The following is a 9,718-nucleotide window of genomic DNA, read 5'->3' on the forward strand; positions in this document are numbered from 1 at the left end:
CAGGCATTTACACCCTGTGAGAGGCAGAGGTAAACCCGAGAAGTAGCTTGTTTTAATGTGCTCTGACCCTCCCACCTTCTCAATCAATATTCTTTTTCTACCCAGGAACCTGGGATCCTGAGGAAGAAAGTAATTTGATAAATTAACTTTCTTAGGTGTTAGGAGTTAATGTAATACCCTTTATGGAATGTTCCCATTTTAAAAGGGGAATGCAAGGCAGGGCAAATTGCCTAGATAAACGACTTCCATATCTCTCTGGTGGGAGTGGGAAGCTTGAGAGAGGAGGATTTGGGCGTGTCCAAAATTACTACTTTCCTAATCAGCTCCCTAGCTCTGACGGTAACTCTTGCATTTAAAAGAAAATTTTTTCTTAGGTCACAGATCCCTTTGAGAATCTGATTAAAGCTATGCACCTCCTCCCATTAAAAGGCATATATTTGCAAACAACTTGGGGGATTCAGGCCCCCCAATTGCCCCAGTTTGTGAAAGAGTGGTATGCAGGTGAATCCTTAATATTTGTGATTAAGACTTTTGGAGAAGAAATAAGACAGGTATACAGAGGAGTTCTATCAATAAATCTGAACCTAGGGAGAAGCTGGGTCAAGAATCAAAACTGAATTGCCAGACCAGTAAGTTCCAAGAAAACAACTGGTTAGCAGATGTGTGCAGTTTAACAAATTTATAACAAATTCACATCTTCCATCTGACTCAAATATAGGTTGATATTAATCCAAACTTACACACAATGTTTTCATATTGTAGAGAATTGTCAGGAAAACTACCTTGTCGGTGGGCAGCTCTTGTGGGCAGCATCTTGCCTTCCCAGATGCAGGTCCTGGGCAGCTGACACTCTGGCTGGGGAGGACAGCAGCCTCACACAATGGTGGGTCATAAATACACAGACCTGGTCCTGGGTGGTGATGCAAGTGAATGTGATTAAAATTCACACACTGGGACCACAGGGAGTGACGGGTGATTAAAACTCTGTCTTAAGCCCACTAAAGCCCCAGAATCCAGAGCTTAAGCTAATTCTCTTATTCACTCCCCAAAGGCATTTTACACATTAGGGCCTGAAACCAAGCAGCAGAGCTGCCTTCTCCGCCCTCCCACACTTTCCCAAGATGCTAACATATGGAACCAGAGTCTTTTCTGGGCAGAAGATAGTTCTCATCTGGCTGCTTCAGAGCAAGGGTTTATTCTCCACCTCTCCCTTAATTTTCAAGAGGTCCCCAAGTTACCCATTAGAAGGGATACTGACTTTTCCATATACACTTTCCTAACATAATCTTTTTTTCACTCTCATGAAGCAGCTGCATTAGGGAAAGGAAGATGTATTAGTTAGGATACATATTAGGCTGCTGTAACAGCCATCCCAAATTACAGTAGCTTAGACAAGATGGAATTTTATTTCTCTCTCACTTTCCAAGGCTGATATCCAAGGCTCACTTTCCAAAGCAGCTCCAAAAGACTGAGAACCCAGCCTTCTTTATTGCTGTCCTGTCTTCCTCAACATTTGGCTCTCATCTTGTGGTCTAAGATGGCTGCTCCAGCTCCTGCCATCACCTCTGTATTTCAGGCAGCTGGAAAGGGAGATGAAGAGGAAGGTTCATACCCTTAGAAAGGGTATGGCTCAAAAATGTATCTATCACCTCTTCTTACAATGCATTGACCAAAATCTATCTCAATGGAGACCGAGAACTGTAGTCTTTACCTGAAGTAGTTAAAACATTAAAAAGGTGGCTCTATGGGTTTCCTGCTCTGGGAGGCACATAACCGCTGTCTTCAACATGGCCTTCACTTGTGACCTGCCCCTCATCCTCACACTTCCTCTGAATTTGTACTGAAAGATTGGTGTGTGTTTTGGAGGGGAGGAGAGAAGGGAAGTGGAAGTAGAGAGTCCAGTTAGGAGCCTAATGCAATAATCCAAGGGAGAAATGATGGTTGCTTGGACCAGAATGAGAGCAGTAGAGAAAGTGGTAAGTGGTTGGAATCTAAACGTTTTTCTTAGGAAGAGCCTAGGATTTGCTTCTAGATATAGGGTATGAGAGGAGTCAGGATAATGTTATTCATCGCTCATCTATTCATTCATTGGCTGTTCATTCAGTCATTCACTTACCAAATTGTTATTTATTTATTTATTTTTAAATTAATTAATTAATTCATTTTTGTCTGTTGTTGGTTCTTCGTTGTTGCGTGTGGGCTTTCTCTAGCTGCGGCGAGCAGGGACTGCTCTTTGTTGCGGTGCACGGGCTTCTCATTGCAGTGGCTTCTCTTATTGCGGAGCACAGGCTCCAGTAGTTGTGGCTTGCAGGCTCAGTAGTTGTGGCATGTGGGCTCAGTAGTTGTGGTTTTTGGGCTCTAGAGCGCAGGCTCAGTAGTTGTGGTGCACGGGCTTAGTTGCTCTGCGGCATGCGGGATCTTCCTGGACGAGGGCTCGAACCCGTGTCCCCTGCATTGGCAGGCGGATTCTTAACCACTGCGCCACCAGGGAAGTCCCCCAAATTGTTATTGAGCACTGACTGGGAGCCAAGCACTGGGCTGGGACCTATGGACACAATGGGTGTAGTCATGCCTTTACAGTTGACCAAAAATGATAGCCAGCAGAGTAATAAATACAAACATGATCTATATAATAAAGAGCAAGTATCAGAGGCTATGAGATACTAACACAGAGGAAAGCAACCTGGTCTAGGAGCCTGGGAAGTGCTATTTAAGCTGAGACATGAAGGGTATATAGGAATTAGCCAGGAAATGGAGGTGGGATGGGGGCAGAAGATGAAGAGTGTTCCTGTAGAGGAATTTTCTCCATGTCCTAATTCCTTCCATGGCCTCATGTTGTCTACTTGAGATAGCATATGAAAATCTGGGCTATGGAGTCTGGAAACTTGAACTTAGTTCATTTTGTTTCTTTAAAGAGAAACTGCTTTTTGAAGTTCAATTCAACTTAATTCAATTCAGTAATCATTTGTCAATTCTGGGCCAGATTCCCAGCCCAAAAACAATAGCCCATGGTACCATTTTACTGAAAGCAGATAATAAAATGGAAGTCATCGAATTTTAGGAAATGCAGAGGCATTCTCCATGAGGTCAGACTAAAACTCAAAGAATGTCAACTAGAAAGACATGTGCTGAGGGGTGATGTGATCAAAGTCTATATAATTCAGGAAGAATTACAAGAGAATAAACATGAATTAGGAGACAACCCACAGTCTTCAAGACAAATAAAAGGAAGTCCTTTATACAGGGGAGATTAGACTTGTGAAATTTGTTTCCTCCCAAAGGTGGTAAAAGTATTATCTTTGTTGGGATGAGGATTCAGCGACTATAAAAGAGACAAACAACAACAGCGAAACCAACAGTGCCTTAAATAAGATAGAAGTTTATTTCTCTCTCATTTAATAGTCCAGATGTAAGAAAGCAAAGACTGCCCTGATAGGTCTATGGTGTCAGAGACCCAGTTCCTTCTTTCTTATTCTGACTGCTAGGGTGTCCCCTTGTCGATGTTGTTCAGGATGGCCCACCACTGTGTCGCATTCCAGCCAGCAAGAAGGGAGAAGGAAGAAGAGGAGTGGAACCTCTTTCCTTTAAAAGAACAACTTGAAGTTGTGCACATCACTTCTACTCAATCCCATTGACTAGAACTTCGTCAAATGATCAGACCTCGCTACAAGGAAGGGTGGGAAACAGAGTCTTTATACTGGACACTCGTGTTCCAGGTAACACTGGGGTCCTTTTACTGAGAGAGAGAAAGGAAGAGCAGACACTGGGAGCCTCTAGTAGTCTCATTGCACTCAAGGGTCCCTTTTCTTAGCATCTCCAAGGTAAGCGCTGGAAAGAACGTTTTCAGGAGTGTGCGTGGAGGTGAGGGGCTGGGAGACACACACAAGCTTCACCTTCTTCTTTAGGGTCTTCCACTTGAGTTCCTGTCATCCCTCCAGGTGGTGCTGCTCCCTTAAATATTCTGGTTCGGGCTTCCCTGGTGGCGCAGTGGTTGAGAGTCCGCCTGCCGATGCAGGGGACGCGGGTTCGTGCCCCGGTCTGGGAAGATCCCACAGGCCGCGGAGCGGCTGGGCCCGTGAGCCATGGCCGCTGGGCCTGCGCGTCCGGAGCCTGTGATCCGCAACGGGAGAGGCCACAACAGTGAGAGGCCCACGTACCGCAAAAAAGACAAAAACAAAAACAAAAACAAATATTCTGGCTTAAGCAAAGATGGAGACCTTTCCCCGGGTTCCCTTAACCAAGAGTGAATAGAACTTTCAAAGAGTTTCCTACAGGTGTCAAGAGAACAAAGAAAAAATAAACACAGAGAATATAAGAAACTTGTAAACTTCTCAGGTTAAAAAGTCCAAGATATCTATCAACTCTTCCTCACTCTTGTCCCAAAGGTCTAGCCTTCTCTGACACCTTGACCACATCCCTCATTCCCTGGTTCCCAGCTTGATTCTGTATGAAGGATGCCTTTTTTTAAAAAAACAATAATCATTCAGGATCTACCTACAGTATCACCCTTGTACCTGGCCAAGAAGATGTCCCCTGCCTTGGACCTTGGCTTTAAATGGCCCCCTTGGACCCTCTCCAGCTGCAGCCCATGCAGAGCCTGCTCTACTCCCTCTAGACCACCTGGAGCTAAAGAATTCCTTGCCCAACAGTCCTGCTCCTGCTTCCAGGTATTGCGTGGGCCTCTTCCTATGCCAGTCCATCTGCAGTATGCTCACCCCTGGGCCTGAGGGGCAGCTGTTTGTGGTGGGATGCTGCCGGAGCTTGGACAATGGGGTGAGGGTGACCGCTTGTGCATGTGGGAGGCCCCTTGCTGCACTGGATGCAGCTGGTGAGTAGGAAGGGAGGACAGGGCAAGCCCAGAGCTTGGGGGCTAGGACTCCAAAAATTATAAGCTTGAACTTGAACTCATAGGTTGTTATGAAGATATATTTGTCAAGATAAGATAGAACATATTTCACGTAAAAGTTTGTTAGCTTGACTGATAATTTTAAAATACTTAGACATGTAGTATTTGGTCTCCTATTTGGGCTCTCGCTCCAGATCCTGCAAATGTTAGGGGTAAGCCTGTCTTTTTAAAGCCACACTGTCTGAGATTCCTTCCCTGCAGCTCATACTTGTAATTTGCAACCTCTGACCAGTCCAATTAGGAAGGCAGGCCCCTGCCCCCATCCCCAGAGGGACGCTCACTACCCAGAGGCACACATATTAGCCTCTGGTTCCTCAGGTTTGCCATCCTCGTTCCCACCTCAGGGCCATCGTACCTTATTGGTTCCTTCTTCCTGAAACCTTCACCTGGTTAGGTCTCTCTCTTCATTCAAGTCTCTGCTTAAATGTTACCTCTGTAGAGAAGGCTTCCCCAAATCCCCTCTCCAAACCTGAAGAAGTCCCCTCAAAGAGTCAAAATATCCATCGTTCTTTATCCTTCATACCTTACCTTGCTTTAGTTTTTCAGCATAGCACTTATCACTACCTGAAATGGTGCTACATGCTTATGTGGTTATTGCCTCTTTCCTGAGTAGAATTCCAGCACCGTGAGGGCTGAAACTTTGTCCTCTTCCCTCAGTATCCCTGGAGCCCTGTATAGTGCCTGATACATAATAATGTTGAAAAAAATGTTGAATGAATGAATAAATGAATGAAAAGAAGAATGAATGATTGGCCTAGATGGTCAATAGCAGTTGAGAATCAGATTTCCCGAATCAAATTACCCTTATGAAGCAATCTGGATTATGAAGGAGAGTTCATTACTATTGGAATTCATGCCCCTCATTCAGGGTGGGGTTAACCAGGCCAGCTTTGCGTAGAGCAGTCCAGAATGAGACCGATGGTGAGGTGTCACAGCGGCCCTGTGGTTGATGAGCCCAGCACAGCTGTTGCGAATGAAGTCGGGCTCTCCCTCTCCAGCTCCATGCTCAGGTTAAAGTCCTGGCAAGTGGGCCCATGTGATTCATCAGTGGTGGGGGACTCAGTGTTTGGACAGGGCACTGGAATTTGATGTAGACAAAATAGAGGATGCTGTAAGAAGGGTCCTACGCTGTCAGAACCACAAGAGTCCTTAGGGATTAGTGCCTAACATTTCTATCTTTTTTTTTTTTTTTTTTTTTTTTGCTGTACGTGGGCCTCTCACTGTTGTGGCCTCTCCCGTTGTGGAGCACAGGTTCCGGATGCGCAGGCTCAGCGGCCATGGCTCACGGGCCCAGCCGCTCCGCGGCATGTGGGATCCTCCCGGACCGGGGCACGACCCCGCGTCCCCTGCATCGGCAGGCGGACTCTCAACCACTGCACCACCAGGGAAGCCCTAACATTTCTATCTTTAAAGATGAGAAACTGAGGCCCAGACGAGCCAAGGTCTCACAGCGGCTAGTGGAGAATTAGGGCTGGGGGTCCAGTTTCAAACCCCCAGGTCTGTTTCCACTCTCCTGTATTAACCCCAATTTATTTCATAGAAACCTCTAGGATCAGGAAGAAATTTCCATCAAGCATTAAATATAGTCTCATTAAAGGAATCTCTACTTGCAGAGCTTCCCTAAATGATCTGTAAAATGGGGGTAGTCATAGTACTCATCTCATGACACTGAGACTTAAGGGGCTTAATGTAGAACACCTATAGTAAGGCTATTTCTGTGATAGCTATTGCTGTGTTTGTCATTTACCATTTTTTTGTTTTTGTTTTTGCTGCGTGGACTTGTGCGATCTTAGTTCCCCAACCAGGGATCGAACACAGGTTCCCTGCTGTGGAAGGAGTCCTAACCACTGGTCATTTACCCTTTTAATTCCCATCCATTCGTGTTCAAATCTCCCATATTCTTTCTGAGACGTTGTATTACTGACCACAGTGATTCTGGAAACAACAGGATTGGGCCTAATCCAGGGTAGAGGTTTGGGGGTGTCCACGAGGGGTAAAAGTCTAACCAGGCCCAATGCCTTTGGCACCTGAAGGAGCTGTGGACAGATCTGTAAGCGCCTGAGCAGTGGGAGGGCCTGGGCGGGTGCCCCAAACCTCCTTACCAAGAAGCCGCTGCTGCTCAGGGGCAGGGATGTGCCCCAAGGCAGCCCTGGGAGATTCTCGCAGTCCCGTTTTCAATTTGGGCCCTGGAGCTAAAGAGGTAAGTTGAGAATATTGATCAGCTCATCAGTGCACCATTAAGTCGTTCTTCTTCCCCTTCTGTAATTTGGTGACGTGATAGACGAGGGGGCCGCCCCACACAGCACTGCGCCCGGGTGCTCAGGCCACTTCCTGTCACCACGCGGTCAGCCTGAGGCTGGGAACTCTTGATTTTAATATTTTGTTTTCCCTGTTCTTTTTCCCCTATGCACAGCCACCAAATTTCGCTCCACCTCAAGAGGGCACGGTGAAAAGTGGGCTAACCGGCAGCCGAGAAAAGTTGCCATGAAAGGGGGTCCCAGGACACCAGCTGATCTGGGCTATCAAAGAACTGCAGGTTCTCTGTCTTCCTGGGGCACCAGAGGATCTGGAGATAGGGAAAGTTGTTCATCTCAAGAAAAGACTGGGATACAGAATGAAGTAAGTCAGAAAGAGAAAAACAAATACCATACGCTAACATGTATATATGGAATCTAAAAAAAAAAAAAGGTCATGAAGAACCTAGGGGCAGGACAGGAATAAAGACGCAGACGTAGAGAATGGACTTGAGGATACAGGGAGGGGGAAGGGTAAGCTGGGATGAAGTGAGAGAGTGGCATGGACATATATACACTACCAAACGTAAAATAGATAGCTAGTGGGAAGCAGCCGCATAGCACAGGGAGATCAATTCAGTGCTTTGTGACCACCTAGAGGAGTGGGATAGGGAGGGTGGGAGGGAGACGCAAGAGGGAGGAGATATGGGGATATATGTATACATATAACTGATTCACTTTGTTATATAGCAGAAACTAACACACATTGTAAAGCAATTATTCTCCAATAAAGATGTTAAAAAAAATGTATCTGAAAACCAAAAAAAAAAAAAAAAGAAAAGACTGGGGACCCAGTTTTAGAAGGAAAGAAAGGAGTGTGCTGGTGGAATAATACAGTAACCAGCACCAAATCTGTTTAGGTCACATCTTGGCAGGAAACCATGTCTGCCTCCTTTGTTTCCAGAATTCTGAGGCCAGGTGTATCAAATCACAAAACTTTAATCCCCATTGCTTTTCAGAAATAAACACACACACACACACACACTAAAACTCCTCCGTATCCTAGGCAGTAAGCGTCATCACCCATCTCCCTACTGCCCCTTGGTACACACCAGCCCTGTTGGCCTTGTGAAAATTTATAAAACCATTTTCCTTCTAGTTCAAGGCCTTTCCATCTGCTGCTCCCTTTGCCCTGAATGTTCCTCCCCCATCCTTCACATAGCTGCTTCTCAGATTTCAGATCTCCTTAACCCTCTAAATTGGCCCTTTCCTGGGGGAGGGATGGAGTGGGAAGTTGGGGTTAGCAGATGTAAGCTATTATATATGGAATGGATAAACAAGGCCCTACTGTATAGCACAGAGAACTATATTCAATACCCTATGATAACCCATAATGGAAAAGGACATGAAAAAGAATGTATATATATGTATAACTGAATCACTTTGCTGTACAGCAGAAATTAACACAACATTATAAATCAACTATACTTCAATTTAAAAAAATAAATAAAAATAAAATAAAATAAATTCACCCTTTCCTCTCTGTGGTTACCCTCCATCTCAGCTCCCTGTTAAAGCCTTGACGCTCTCTTCCAGTGTCATTATTGAGTTTTCTAAATACATGCTGGTTTATTGTCTGTCTCTCCCATTGTACTCCATGAGGGCAGGGCCATGTCTGTTTTGTGCTCAGAATTCAGTAGGTACTCACTAAGTATTCACCCAGCTGCTCAAACCAAAAGAATTGAAGTCATTCTCAAATCATCCAATGCAGCGCAAATCTCGGCTCTACTTTCAAAATATATCCCCAAATCTGCCCATTTCTCACCACCATAAGTCCAAGCCAGCACCATACACCTTGAGTAGCCTCCTTCCTCCTCTCCCTACCTCTTCCCTTGCCTCCCTTCAGGCTACTCCTGGCCTAGAGGGGGATGGAAGGCTGATCAGGTCACCCTTCTGCTCAAAACCTCTAATGTCTTCCCATCACACACAATCAACTCCAGCCCCCTGCCATAACTTACAAGGACCGTGTGCCAGAGCTGTGGCCCCTTTCAGACCACATCTCCAAACACTCTCCGCTCTCACTTCACTCTAGACACACCGGCCTCTCCTCTGCTGCTCCGAATCCCAGGCATCCCCCTCAGGGCCTCTGCATTGGCTTTTTTTCTGCCTGAAATGCTTTCCACCACCGCCCCCCCGCAAAGCGGTCCCAGAGCTCACTCCCTCACTTCATTCAGCTCTTTACCAAATGTCACCCCTGCAGCAAGTCCTTCCCTGAAGAGTCTGTCTCATCAGTCCTGTCTATGCTGTACAGTCTGTCCTCTAAACATTTTCTTTCAAATTTTAAATGTATTTAATTACAAACACATTTATACTGCATTTTTGGTATTTAAAAAAATTTAATTTTGTAGATAAATATATGGCTTAGAATTCTAAAATTAGAGAAAGGCAAACAGTGAAAAGTCTCTTTTTTGCTCATGTCCCAAAGCTACCCAGTTCCTCTTCCCACAGGCAACAAAAATTACTTGTCTTTTGTGTATGCTCCCTCACATAGTTTAAGCATATACAAATATTTGTATGT

The sequence above is a fragment of the Tursiops truncatus genome, chromosome 3, assembly GCF_011762595.2.
Source record: "Tursiops truncatus isolate mTurTru1 chromosome 3, mTurTru1.mat.Y, whole genome shotgun sequence".
Taxonomy (NCBI): Eukaryota; Metazoa; Chordata; class Mammalia; order Artiodactyla; family Delphinidae; genus Tursiops; species Tursiops truncatus.